Here is a 14,977-nt window from a genome sequence, read left to right on the forward strand (position 1 = left end):
GTTTGTTGTTGTTGGTTTTTGTTTGGTTGGTTTTTGTGTTTTGTTTTGCTTTTATCAAAAATAGTACAAATATTTATCTTTTAGGCATCTTTACACACAAAGCTCTTTAGAAAGACAAGGAACTCAATTTTCAAGCAAAGAGATTTTCAGAATGTCATGGCTTTGCATTTCTGCTTACTGGCCTCTTACAGGAAGCCTCTGTTTAACTTCAAGCCATGAATGCTTGCACATTGCTTTGGAAAACCATGGTCACTTTAATTAAATTTCATCTATACGGAGCACCTGAAATAGGACATCTGAAGGACTTTCTAAACATCTGTTTGCAAAGAATGTGCTTTTTGTACCAGTAGTTAAATCCATCCCTTTGTAACACTGAAGTAATATGGGTATTTTTCCAATATATTACTTATGAAAGTCTGTCTTTCATGTAAATTCACGTTCTTTGTATGGTTTCCTTCACTTTGCACCTGAAAAAGTGGAAGAAATTCTTATGGTTAGCCAGGTGATGTTGGTGCTGTTGGCACTTTGAAAAAACATGGAAATATAATGCTTGTCTTAAGGCTCAGTTCAGCCACAGAAAACAGTTCAGATGTGTCGAAATGTATGAAAGTAAGAAGTTATTTAGTTATAGGCTTAATGTAATAAGTGTTCTTGAAGGAATGGTTTGGTTGCAAGTTGGAAGCAATTCCATGCACAAAGAAGATGTTTTCACTTCTCTAAGAAATGATGGAAAAAGTTGCCTGATACATAACTGAAGTCCAAGTCTCCTAAAAAAAACCTCAGAATTGTTTCCGATAAACAGGTTTAGGATGCTAAGTTTGTTGAAGAACAGTTTTTTCCCACCATGAAAGTTTTTCAAGCCAGCCAAATTCTAATCTGAGGAGCAGCAGTTTTTCCTGAAATCACACACCAAGATGAGCAGTGAGACACCAGTCTCATTTGATTCTATTTTGGTGTACATCCATGAGAGAACTTAATGGTTCCTCCATCACAGAAAAGGAAATACCACCAGCAGTAGCAGAAAGCCAAAGGCTATTTGGCTTTTGGAGTAGCAGGAAGAAGTGAAACAGACTGGGAGCTGCCTGCAGAAAGAGGGCTCAGTGGCTTAGATATTGGGATGAAAGGCTCAGAGCTGGCATGAGAAACAATATGTTTCTGGCAAAGTGGGCTATAATAGCCATGAAAGAGCCTTGTGGGTGGCCCATTAAAAAGGGGGGTACAGTTGAGTCTGAAGGAGGCTGGCAGAAGAGGGTTCCTGGCTGTTGAATTTGCCAGCCTGAGTATGCTTGTAGCAAGGCAATCATACAGGGACTTGGCTGGACAAACTCCATCTCTTCACCCAGCAGGCATTGGGCTGCCTTTAGAGCTGAATGAAGTACGGTGATTTTACACTGGTTGGTAAGCATTTGTATACACAGAACATTAAAAGAATGTTCCTCAGAAGCAAAGGCTGAGAAAGGGTACCTTCACTACAATAGCAACAAGTGAACACAGAGCATTCCCGAGAAAGGCTTATTTAAACGTATCTACAAATCTCTAGGTAGTAGGTTTGCACAGCCTTCTTAGACTATCTTTCCCAATGCTTTGCTCACCTTAAAATTATAAAGTATTTTCACATAAAAACAAAATCTTTAGCAAATTAAGCTATTTACTTGTTGCCTTACCATCCATGGACTTGAAGATTTTAAGTACAAAAGAGAACTATTCTGCTAACAAAAACAAAACAAAACAATAACAACAACAAAACAACACCTGTTACAAGATTGGAAGGCTTTTTGTGTCCTTCCTCCCTTCTTTAGTTTGTTTATATGTAGGCTAAATATGACCATATAATTCCAAACTTCTCAATGGGTGCAGTTTTCCAAAGCTCTTTTTTTCCTGGCTTTCTCTAGATTTTCTTTGACTGCAATAGTCTTAAAATACGATGGCCCAACTAAATATTGTACTCCAACTAAGTCCTCAACAGGGCAAAATACAGCAGAACAGCCACCTTCCAGACAACCCAAAATGATGTATGACTTTATGAAAGCATGACATTGTTAATTCAGAGTTGGTCTGTGAAGCTTTCTAACTTCTAGGTTGCCTCTCTGCTATTGCTGCCAATCAGTTAATGCTCTCTTCTGTATTAATTCCTCACACGCAGTATATTGAATTTCACCTTTACTGAAATTTAACTTTTCTATGTCAAATGTTTCTTCAGACTGTCAAGATCATCTTCAGTGAAACCTTACCTGCCATCTTCACTCATTTTTTAATGAAAATTCTCTCATCCAAACTATTAAAAAGATATTGAAGGATACTGAGCACAGGACAGAGCCCTAAAGAACCTGACAAGAGATGGCTGGTAAATAGCTCTGAAGCTCATGTGTGTTTTTAAGTGTGAACCTGCCAAAACCATCATCTTTACAAGACTTGCTTGAGAGAGTGCCATGTGAAAAGATTTTAAAGGCCAGAAGTCCAGATGCATCCTCTTGCTGTCTCTCTCTCCATAGCTGATTTTCTCTGGAGAAGAAAGAAATTGGAGTGGGTGAGTGTTTCATTGTTGACAAATCAGCCATCTTTTTTATTATTACATAATTATCCTTCAGATACTGACAAAAGTCATTTAATAATTTACTCTTGATTCTTCCTGGTCACCAAAATGGTATTTTTTTATAAATCCATTCCATTCCATAATACCAGTTTCAAAATTGGAAATATCTTTCCCATCAGGTTCCCTTGGCTTCCATGATTTCTTGAAGAATATTGCTGCACAGTTGTGAGTTGCTATAACACATTCCATCAGGACCTCCCAAAGTTGAGAATAACTGAAATCTTCAAAGGGGCTTAAGCCTAGGTTCTTTTGTTTTGCATTCATATTATTTTAACCACGTAGGAGAGCTGATTTTTCATGATACTTGAAATAATAAATACTTTGAATTTCCCAGCCTTTTTTTCACCCATTACTTTCTCTCCTTTCCTGGTAAGTGTTGGGCTCCTTCTTGTCTTTTCCTTTCATTTACTTCTAAGATACAATTAGAAGTTTTTCTTCTTGTTTATTTTCTCTTGTTAGTCACCTAAACTGAAATATTCCATTTTATTATCTCAATCAGTTGATTTTTAAATAATAATTTTAACAGTAATAGTGAGTCTGTTTCAGCCTCTTGGTTCAATTGCATCATTAAATCTTGCTTCTATTTTTATTCATTCCCAGAGTCTTTCAACAGATAGGCCTTTGTTTTCTTGGAAGCATCACATAAAGCATATTCATATTTCATATAGTACATTGTTATATACATTGTGTTTTCAGCCTTTACTATTCAATCCATTGCTCAGGAACTTGTATGAAGTGGGTCTAAGGAACAGGAGATTCTTGTGTCATAAGAACGTGGTCTTATATACTATGGCAATTGATCACCATAAAATCATAAGTATACTAAAAATGTAAATAGTGAAACATGTATCACTTTGCAACTCTCTTCTTAAATGAAAAGAGAACTCCAGCTATGCTGAACATCTCTCAGTGGCCACAGGAGAACTACATTCACTGTGAGCTGCGGTAACTTCCTGCACAGTGAACTGGTTCTCTTTCTCTGCTGTTGAGATTCCCATTCCCATGAGGAAGGAGAGCTGAGTGTCTTTTGTATTTCCCTGTGCCCTGTGCTGAACAGAGAGCCTAAGGTCTTGCCTTGCATAAAGAAACTGAAATAAGTAGACAGTGTATGCAATGGTGGCTTCTGGGAATGGTTTCAGGACTTTGTATTTCCTAGTTATTTTGTGCTTTTTTGTCAAAGGGTAAACATTTCAAGCTAAATTATTCAGAAGGGATTTAGGAGGTGTTTTCTTTAAATTCTGCTGAATACAAATGTGTGGAGAGAAAGAAAAATCAAGCATTCTGCTTTGGTTTTGTGTTTTTGTTCACTGGTTACACTGCAATCTTTGAGGAGAAGGATTGTATAGATGTGTGGGGTAATCCAGTTCCCCCTCTTCCTGAGTAGGGTTTTCATAGGAAGCCGCTCCAACCCATTACTAGAAGAGGGCTATCTCAAGCCTACTAAAGGAAAGAAAAGAAAAATCCTGGCAAGTGACAGGCCATGATAAAATCTGAGGTGATTCTGCTACCAAGAGCAGTATGCTAACCATATTTCTTCAGTAACTAGAAGACGCTGAGTACTTTTTAGGAATCAGTATTATGGAAAGAGATGGTGTATTTCAGCAGTACAATCACAGCACAATTCCTCAGAGCGAAGAGTAAATTCATCTTCCCAAAAAAATACCTTATTTACATGTGGGTGAAAGAATATAACTTCTTAAAGTATAAAGTAAAAATTTAAGTAGGAGCCATGTGCTCCTGAATTACTGCACTGACAATACAATGTATGCATACACATAGATGTTTGTCATTAAAACAAAAAACGACAGTAATTACTAGAACCATGATATGCCCCCAACACAGTGAAGACTCCCCCAAGGGCTGCTGGAAATGTCATCTTGCAGATGAAAGCGTCCTGCAGTATACAGGAGAAGGCCAGCCAGCACCCTGGGATAAGACCAACTATAAAACAGGGCCTTGACTGTGCTTCATTATTGTAAAGACTCAAAATTTTAAATACATGTGTACTGACAGACCGGTGAGGTTGCTTATGTTGGAGGTGAGGAAGAAGAAAACAAAAATTGTTTCTTGACAGCTCAGAAAAGATAAAAAAATTACAAGATATTGTACTCTCAAGAGTTACTGAGAACTTTAGGTTTCGTTATGCTAATTAACCTGCTGAGCCTACATGTCTTGGTTAGGCTGAATAATACCAAATGCTCTTAGCAGAGTTAATGTCTTCCTTCAATGTGCTCACAATGTAATTTGGGTGGTGGAAGTAATAGTAACTCCCAGAAAGGTATGTTCCTAATGGCACACTGTTCCCAGGAGAACAGTGGGCTGCCTCCTTTTGAGATTGGGCCTTTTGTTACTTTGGTTTTCATCTATGCTGAGCATTATTCCTCTCATCTGTTAGTATGGATGTTATTATGTGTGAAATATGTAATTCCATGTAATACAGAAGTATGTGTTCACTTTTAAACATGCAAACCATTATGCTGACTGCAGTACAATTACTCTTTAGCAACTGACCCCAGGACAATTCTGTTCCAAAGCAACACACCATTCCAGATATTTTTGTAAGTATGTTCTTTCATAGTTCACAAAGCTGTAGGTGTCAATGTGCAGGCATGCACGAGAAGTTGTGTACAACTTGGCTTTCGACATATGAGGTGTAGGTTTACATCCTTGTCCTCTGTCTCAGCATGATCTGTGATGTTTTAGGGCAGAGTTTTCAAGCTAGAACAACTATTTCTGGGTAGATTTCAGGTATGCAACTGTGAGAAACTGATTTGAAACCTTCTTGACATTAACTCTATTAACCTATTAACAAGTTTCAGTACTGCAAGAGAGCTCTGCTGTTCCTGTGGTTAAAATTAAGTAGATGCTTAAGAACCTCATTTATCTGGAGCTTGTTAATGAGAGTCCCCCAAACTAACAATAAATGGGAATTAACCACTTATGACAAAGTTCCAATACAAAATGTAACATTAAAAAATAAGGATGATCTTGCTGTACAAGAATGCAATTACAATTTATTCTCTTAATGATATATACTTTGTGGATTTTTATCATAGGCTTGAAATATTGGAAAAATTTTAGGAATGTTCCCAAGGAAGCAATGAAATTCTAATTTGCAAATAGATAGAAGTAAGGAGAGAGCAAGATGCTGCTTCTATGCACAACTTTTGTTTCTTGAAATTCCTCTCCAGAAGCCAATGGAGAGAGGTGTGAGTCATGAAAGCTTTGCTGGAGGTGATTTAGAATTACATTTTACTGATTTGTTTTTCCCTTTGCCACTTTATTTCCAACCCTGATATTAAGATTGCGATTTTCCTGTGCTCAAATAAGCTTGCATTAATTTTCCACAGCATCTTTCCAGTGCTAGAGTTGAGGCCAAGGGCAGCTGACAAATTCAGCTCACGTTCTGCCGCTGGAGGTGAAGTATGAAAGCGTCAGTGTAATGCTCCCCCCAAGAGGTGCACCCTGACATGGGGCTGAATGCTCTCAGCCAGGATGGAAGGGTCAGTCGGGGCCTGGGAGTGCCAAGTGCTGTATTGAGCAAGTGGTTCCTGGCAGGCACAGAGAACACCCCTTCTTCCAGGAGCAGGTAACAAAGAGAGACCCCTCGCAGCAGACCCCTGGGGAACCTTTCAAAGCAGTCTATGACTTCAAGGGAAAATGCAGCAGCTTTCAGCACAGGAGAGAAGGTTGAAACTAAATCAACAAATTTAGTGTTGTACCACACTTATCTGTTAGACTATGTTTGAAAAAAATACTTACAAACACTCTCTGCAAAGTTGCTACTACTGTAAAATATTCAGCAGAAGGTGTTTTCATCAGGATTAAGAGGCAGCTCCTTTAGTCTAATAATTTCCAGGGAATGAGTTCGCTAATCAGCCCTTTGACCTGAGATCCCTGCTGTAAAATACTTGTGTATTCTAACTATTCTGAAACTTATCTAGTAGTTTCCTAACGCCAGTAGGCATCACAATCATGCTTTCATTTTTATCACCTCAGTCCATAAGGCTTCTCTCTGCATTGTCAGACTCATGCCTCAGGAAAGTCACCTGGGAAACTACTTGGAAGTCTGCTTATAACCCAGAAACAGGCTTCAGGGTAGGTCATTAATGCTAAGGAACAGTCTGCCAGGGTATAATGTTTTCATGGAGATTCTCCATAAAAGAACAGAATACAGACTGTAAAAACATGTATTGCAAATGCTAAAGTAAGCTGTCTGTTACCTGACACTCATGCCTAGACTCCAGACATGTCTGAGCTAGATGATAGACCCACCTGTACTCAGTTCATCCAATTGTGATTGGATTTGTCATTTCACTGTTATACCTCATTTTCCCTTGCCTGCATAATCCTCGCCCAGTTACAAGCCATTCAGCAGGTTTTTGTGTATTTTTCTAAGATATAAAATGCACCATATAATTTATTTGCCTGATAAACACAGGACAATGTGTTTGTGAAATGTCACGTCTTTTCTGTTCCACATGGAGAAAAAGAAAAAGCTCAAACCCAAACTACAAGGCTGTTTGTGTAGCAAGATGCAGTAGGTAAGAATCATGACAGTTGAGAAATGAAAGCAAGAAACCAAGTAACGCTAAATGCAGAAAGCCATTTGTTTGAAACTTTTGAAACAACCAATTTGTACTCATATTTCATTATGAAACACAAGCAGGTCTTGGAATAAACTATGAACGTGAAAGCCTGTGAAGAAGTATTTACTGCAACCTAAAACCTGATATTCTTAAACGATGTGGGGAGAGTTGCTATTTTTCTCTGCAAAATAGGTGACAATTACACTAACATTGTTTTATAGCTACTGTTGGAGTCTTTTTAGGTTGATAACAGATGCAAACAACAGATGCAAAAGATAAGGATATATTGGAAAGGACTAATACAGGAATGCATAGCTCCTCACGGCCCTGGGTTCTTTAAAATGTTTAGATCCCACTCTAATAGGAAACAAAATGTGCAGGAGAAGAGCACAGTTCGTTACAAGGTGCCCAAGGGCACTGTCTGGATATTCAGCCCCATGCTAAGGTGGTGTTAAAATAGAAATATGAACACCATATTTTCTAAATACAATGGTGCAAAATATTTCTACTTGGAATGGTTTCAGATCAGATATCAGCAACACTAGAAAAGGAGAATCTCCTGAAGACCTCATCTGATATTTTATGTTTTGTACTCATGTGCTCTTCTCTTTTCAGTCCTTTTGCCAAATTTAGGCAAAGCATTTAAAATAGAAAGTGACATATGAAAAAGTGTACATCATGCAGTAAGATAAACACTATTGCCATTCTAAATCATGGGGACAAAGGTGGAATCCAGGCTGCAGAATACTGCAGGGTGCGTTGATAGTACTTTTAAGTAAAGCTTTTCAGAGATAATAAGAACTGTCAAAACAAGCAAACCAATTTTATTTGGAAGAAATGGAAAGCAACTGTGCAACAAGAAAACTATACTCTTCTGTAGAAAATATTCAAATGTAGAACACAGAACCAAAGTGATGGTAATTCCAGCTTGAAATGGGAAGTATAACAAGTGAAAAGGCTTAGCTTGAAATAGTAGTGGCCAAGGTATCAGTCTTCCTAAAGGTCCTAATTAAGCAAAAAAGACTGACCAAGATAATAGCACCAAGAGATTAGCATGAGGATATTCGATATTGCCCAAGATATTAGATATATGTCCAAGATATTAGCACCAGGAAGTTAGTCTAGTAACCTGAGCACCCTGACAATGTAATTAATAAAACATTAAACTGGTATTTTTAATCCAACAGTAGTTCAGGTTAAGTCATGAACATGTGAGTTAAGCATGTGCTAATGAAACATCAGAACCGAAATTTTATTCATAAAATACACACTCGCAGAGAGGTTATTGTACACAGGGCAAGCGCACACCTACTGAAAGCAGGCAGCCGTGCATGCAAAATTACCTCCTGTCTGTGCAGTGCAAAGGAGCTACTTAGATCCCTTCTGTGTTTAATAATGGGGCCCAAAGGAGAGACAGCTTGGATACTGTGTATTGCTAATAATTGAAAAAGGTGCACTGGAGCCTGCATAACTAACTGTAACAGAAAGGGTTATAGCAATGCCTGTGAGCAACTACAGCCAAAAAAAAAATGAGAACACTGAGCTGTGAAAAACAGTTCATGCTCCTCTTCTTTAAGGCTTTTTCTTACAGTCCTAATTAGACATGTGCAAATAATTGATATTTCAGTTTGGTGGCTGAACCTAAAAAATACTTTCTAATTTGTTTCAGGTCAATCCTGAAGTGATTTGTTTTTCACAACATAAAAAGCAGCAGCAACAATACTTGGTTTTCAAGCATTTTTTGCATTTATGAAAATGATTCTGTAGCTTTTTTTTTTTTTTTCTAAATGAAATAAGATTTGACTTCCGCAAGGAATAATCACTAAAACATTTGTTTTAAAGAAAATAGGAATTTGATCCCAAAGTCCACAAACTATTTTGGTAGACCTGAAACCTCTCCTCTCATGTGAGGTTTTTCCCCATTCTAATTTGAATGCAGGCACAACCTCCATTGTGAAAAGCCTTTACATTCTTTTTCCTAATTTTGTGTTATTAGACTTAATTCTGCCCTCATGTAAATGGAGCAATGTAGCTTCCACACCCACAGCGTCCTGAATCAGCAAAGCACTTGTGTATGTCCTTAATGATAAAGAAGCTGGCAAAGTATTTGTATTTCTTTCTTGAAAACTGGATCAATTAGAAAAAATTGATTAGCCTAACATCATTTCAGCAGCTTACTCCTGCATTTGTGTCCCCCCTATTGGTGTCTACAATAAATATAGTCACTCTTTTTTCTGAAATTTCCAAAATGTTGTCTGTCTTGTTGGGGATCCTGACAGCACATGCTGAGGGAGAAGTGATGGAGGGCTCCCAATCCACACTGCTGATTCCTGAATTCAGGAGCCCTCAGAGTGCTTCTGCTCTCCAAGGTCAAGCTTCATGCTTTTGCCACAAGCTGGTTTTATCTTAGCGTGATCCCTGGCTGTGTACAGCTCTGCCCGTATGGATTAATGTGTGGAGGAGATCCAGGCAAATGGGCTAGATGAGAACCAAGGGAGACTTAGGTCAAGTTCTCAATCCTTGTAATGGGGTGAACCAGGATTCCTGAGTTTTCCCACAGTGCAAGCCTTCAGCAGTTGAGCAGTTGTGGACCATTTACATCCTGCCATTTCCCAGCAGCTAAACATTTACAAAAAAAGAAAAACAGGAAATGCACAATAAGAGAGTAATCGATTATATCAGCAAATGAGGAAAATTGTCACTTGGACAAAATCAATAAACTGAAGAACAGGAAAAAAAAAATCAAAGTTCTTTAGCAATCTTGGCTGCCACTTGTATCAACAGTTTCCAGGGCTTTTTAAGAGGAACAGTGATTGCCATACTGCTTCAGCAAGTTGCCTAACTTTAAATTCTTTCTGTTTCTTTACACTTTTCCTTATTTCAGTTGCACACGACTTGTAACTAAGATCAATTCAGGACATTAAAATCACAGCCAGACCCAGAGCCATTTGTTAAAAACCTGCTTTTTAAGAATCCTGTCATCTGCTGCTGTCTCTTTTCTGAGAGCTGTGCCACTGCTCTTGGACAACTGCGCCTCCTCTCCTCTTCAGAGGATCCTCATTGGATTCAGACCAGGAAATTCCCGAGTGGGGAATGAGGCAGTCCTTGCCACCTGCTCTGCCAGCACTGTGGATACCTTCTACATCTCCTTTCTGTCTGTTCAGGCTCAGGACCTGGAGTCGCTGCTCCTAAGCAGACAGGGTCCCCACAGCTGTCTTGTGCTTAGGTCCAGCTCAGGTTCCTGGTCCCAGAACCAGCCGCTGTTCAAATGACAGTATATGCCTTCCCATTCTTAGTCCCAGATGAAGTATAGTTTTTGCCCCTTCCTTCCGTTTACTAATTTACCTCTCACACACTTAAAATTTGGGGATCCCACTGATGCAGAAATGTTGAAATCCCAGCAAAAGGGTTGATCCATCAGGTAGAGCTTTTGGTGTGTGTATGCACACCTCTCTTTTTGTGCAGTCATGAGGGAGTAGAACAAACAGTGCTGCAGTGTCTGTGCATGCTTAAATGTTCCCAAAGTTTGAAGGTGATGCAATATTGCAGGAACTGGCTTGGTTGCAGAAAAGGGACTAACCCAGCTGAGTCACACTGGCACATTGTGAAGCTACAAATTTCCATCAGTTCTGTCACATCACTTGACATAGACTGGAAGAAGTCTGGGTCTGTGCTCCATGACAAAAAACCTTCACAGCACCAAGACAAAACACTGGACTTTTCTTCTCACAGTACACGTGTCTGCACACATATGCAGATAACATTTAGTATGTCTGGTATTGGCCTTCATGTCTTCTGCTGACATAGTTTTTCAAAGTATGTTCTTACAATGTATTTAAACAGACTGGGTACAGCCTAACATGGACTGATCACTGTCTACACTAGCTGCTGCAGTGGATCACTGTGTAAAACTCACAGAAAGTCAATAGCAGGTAGATGTAGCCTGACTCTGGTAAACTCAGGACAGTATTCAGGAGGAAGGGATCCCTAGAAATTAGTCTTTATTCCCAGCATCGCTTGCACATTTTGTCCAATAACTGTTAAGTGCAGACAGCAGCAGCATATGGCACAGGCTCTGCCCTCCCTGTCCTCACAGAGCTTCTGTACCACAGGACCAGACTGTCAGGTCACCTCTTGATTAGTGTCTTTTTCACACAGACCCCTCTAAGTGGTAAATGTCTACAAATACATCTTTATCTATGACCTAATGTCTGAGCTCTCACTATAGTCAACTCTATTCATTAGCCTAAACATGGGCACCTTCTGCTGTTTGGGACACGCATGGGTCTCTGAGATGTCTGCACAGGGCTAGCAGACATGAATCACGACTTATGGTAGTTGAGTGCTGAGCACTCCACAACACCCAAAACAAACACTCAAATGTGCTTAGACAACTGAATCCCATCCTAGAGATCTAGAAGACACAGACAGTGGAAAACAGAAAGGATCTCAGCTGACTAAATATAGGTCATCTTAAAATCACTTTAGTTTCTATGAGCTGTTGACTGAATCTACACTGACTCTTTTGGGAGCTTCAACACCTAGTTAAGGTTTGTAATTGGACACCTAGGTCTCTTAATCTGAGAGCTGTCACTTGGCCCTATGAATCTATTGCCTTTTTTTCACAACAGCTTTACTCTTGCAGATAGGACAACCCAAGCACTTAAACTCTATGGCTGAAAGCACATTGACAATTGAATTTAGAGACACACAGGCTTAGATCTGAACTACTAGCTAATTTAGGCAATCTAGCCATTATTTCTGGACACTGCAAAATCTAAAATTGCTTATTAGATTTATAGAAAATAAGATCAGATGATTTTAGACCAAATGGGAAAAGCTGTCTGTAAGAATTCTGACTGAGCAAATAGCTGGGTGCCAAAATTTAACTGAAGTTTCTTGTAGAGGTAAAAATACTTGTATTTATATCAAAGCCATGCATTCAAAACGATCACATTATAACCAGCTGCTGTTACTGTCTCATGGCCATTTGGCAGTACCCATACATAATGATCCCAGTTTAGTTGCCGAACAAGGAGGTTCTATCATTGCAAAGGGTCCATTCAGCTCCCTCACACATAGACTTTGACAAGAGGGCAAAGAGAGACCTGTCACTAATGCTTTTAATCGCTCTTGCAAGTAAGGCCTGAGCCACATTCACTGGACATTGTGTAAGGGCAAGAGATGTATCTTCCCAAGGTGTTTAATATATTTCTTCAACTTTTAGATTGTCAGTCTGATAGCCTTCACTAGAAAATCAATGCACATAAAATGAATACATAAATGAATGGCAGCAGCATTAAAAGAAGTGGTGTCAAGAGACTCTGAGAGAAACAGTAGATTATTTCTGACAAAAATATCTGTGAGTCCTAAAAAGGCAGTTGAAAAGACATCAGAGAGGTAGGGAAAATGAGATCTTTTCTACCAGTTCTGACTACAACTGTAGTGAGAAAACTTTCCCTGACATATAATAATTCTGGTGAAAAACCAGCTCTATGTATCTAAGCAGTTGTACCCTGAACTCTATTAATATGATGGTAAGGATTTTTTGCAGGTAAAGATGTAAGGTAGAAAAGTAAAGATTTCTGTAATGAAAATCTGTGGGTTGTTGCAAACAGACTAAAATTGTTGTAGGAGAAAAGTATAATTAATTTGCAGGATTTTTTTTCAAAATAGAAAGACTTTATTCTACAAGTGAAATCTTCATAAACTAAGTGTTTCATCTTGCCAGCTGTAAATTCAGCTATCTGTAAAATCAACTCTCACTCCCACTGCCTCCTCAAAGGGCTTAAATATGAAAAAATGTAGAACTGAAACTAACGCACAAATACTGTGGTAAGGAAAAGAGTGACAAGATTGAAAGGGCAGATGAAACCGTGCAAATCAATGAAATTCACTGTCTTAAGCTCAGATCAACAAGACAGCTATGTGGGATGGGGGAGTTCACTATAGGGCAGGGTCAGCCTCATGCTGTCCCCCAGAGTGGGGAGGTAATTGATGACGTTCCAGGCCTGATAAAAGCAGAGACAGCACCTACAGTAAGCTTGGACACCATGTTTAGAAACTGACAGGCACTAGTGATGGCCCAGGTTAATTGCTTTTAGGTCTGAGTTTCCTGCAAAGAACTCCCCTGGCAGGGGAGAGACAATCTTCACTGAAGCAGCCAGAAGTTATGAGCTCCAGAAAAGCAAGGTAAGGGTGACAATGGAAGTTAAAAATTGTGGTGAAAATATGTCTATGAGCCATGCAAACTGGAAAGGAGAAAGGAACTGGGAGAATAACTGGATAGTAAATTATAAATAACATACAGACAGTTTAACTGCATGAGACTCAAACACAAACATCAGCTTTAGAAGAAAAAGATGTTTTGAGAACAGGAGTGCTCCTGTAAGTCACGGGTCAGTGCTAGGTGTGCCAGGAAAGAGATGTTGTTGTTCTGAAACCTTGTTCTTGCCTCTGCCTAAGTCCTTTTCATGATATAATAGTAGGAAAGAGTTGTTAAGTGTACGAAACAGCTGCTGCTGTACTTTCTACTGTCTCACACAGTCCTTTGATCACCAAAAAATATAAACAGAGGCCCAGGTTCTTCGCTAAGCAACAGACTGCTTAAACACATACCTAAATTCAAGTGTGTGACAAAGTTCTGCTTACGTTAGTAGGACATAAGCTTCTAGCAGTTCAAATCCACATGAGTGTTTCGCATCACCAGTGTCGGAGGAGAGGTCACATGAAGCTAGACAGCCATCAGACTTTAGTTGCTTTCTCAGTCTCAGCTATTGCCAGTTTGTGTCTCTTCATTAGTTTTCTGCAGCAGTTTTTGAGTTTCCTCTTCTCATAACACGGGTATGAATTCAGGAGAGGTGGAGTATGAGTGAAATGTGAGAATATAACACCTGAAGGGATCGCTGGATCGTCTAATCCCATTACCAGCATCATGGAACCCCATGCACTAACCTTTCCATGTCAGGAAGGCTCTATAGAACATGTCCCCTGCCAAAGTCCTGATTATAGGAAGGATATAACATCTTCCCCTTGCCCAGTCAAGGAGAATATTTTCTTTGTCTTTGACACGGCTCAAGTCAGCAGCTGGTAGGCTGTTTTAGGTTGATGAACTTTCCTCAAGGAACTCTTGGTAACTTCTATTCACAGTCTGTTCTGAAATTACAGCCCATAAGAAAGAGAAGGACGCTGAGAATGTTGTTCCTTGTCTGACTGACATGGAGAATAATGTTAAAATGTTTCTCCTACTAAAAAAAAAAAAAAAAAAAAAAAAAGAGAGAGGATGAAGCACTGTAGGGGAAAGGGACCTGGGGGTCCTGGTGGACAGCAGGATGACCATGAGCCAGCACTGTGCCCTTGTGGCCAGGAAGGCCAACAGCATCCTGGGGAGTATTAGAAGGGGGGCGGTTAGTAGGTTGAGAGAGGTTCTCCTTCCCCTCTACTCTGCCCTGGTGAGACCACATCTGGAATATTGTGTCCAGTTCTGGGCCCCTCAGTTCAAGAAGGACAGGGAACTGCTGGAGAGAGTCCAGTGCAGGGCAACAAAGATGATTAAGGGAGCAGAGCATCTCCCTTATGAGGAAAGGCTGAGGGAGCTGGGTCTCTTTAGCTTGGAGGAGACTGAGGGGTGACCTTATTAATGTTTACAAATATATAGAGGGTGAGTGTCAGGAGGATGGAGCCAGGCTCTTCTCGGTGACAACCAATGGTAGGACAAGGGGTAATGGGTTCAAATTGGAACACAAGAGGTTCCACTTAAATTTGAGAATAAACTTCTTCTCAGTGAGGGTAACAG

This window comes from Columba livia, chromosome 1 (genome assembly GCF_036013475.1).
Source record: "Columba livia isolate bColLiv1 breed racing homer chromosome 1, bColLiv1.pat.W.v2, whole genome shotgun sequence".
In the NCBI taxonomy this organism is placed as follows: domain Eukaryota; kingdom Metazoa; phylum Chordata; class Aves; order Columbiformes; family Columbidae; genus Columba; species Columba livia.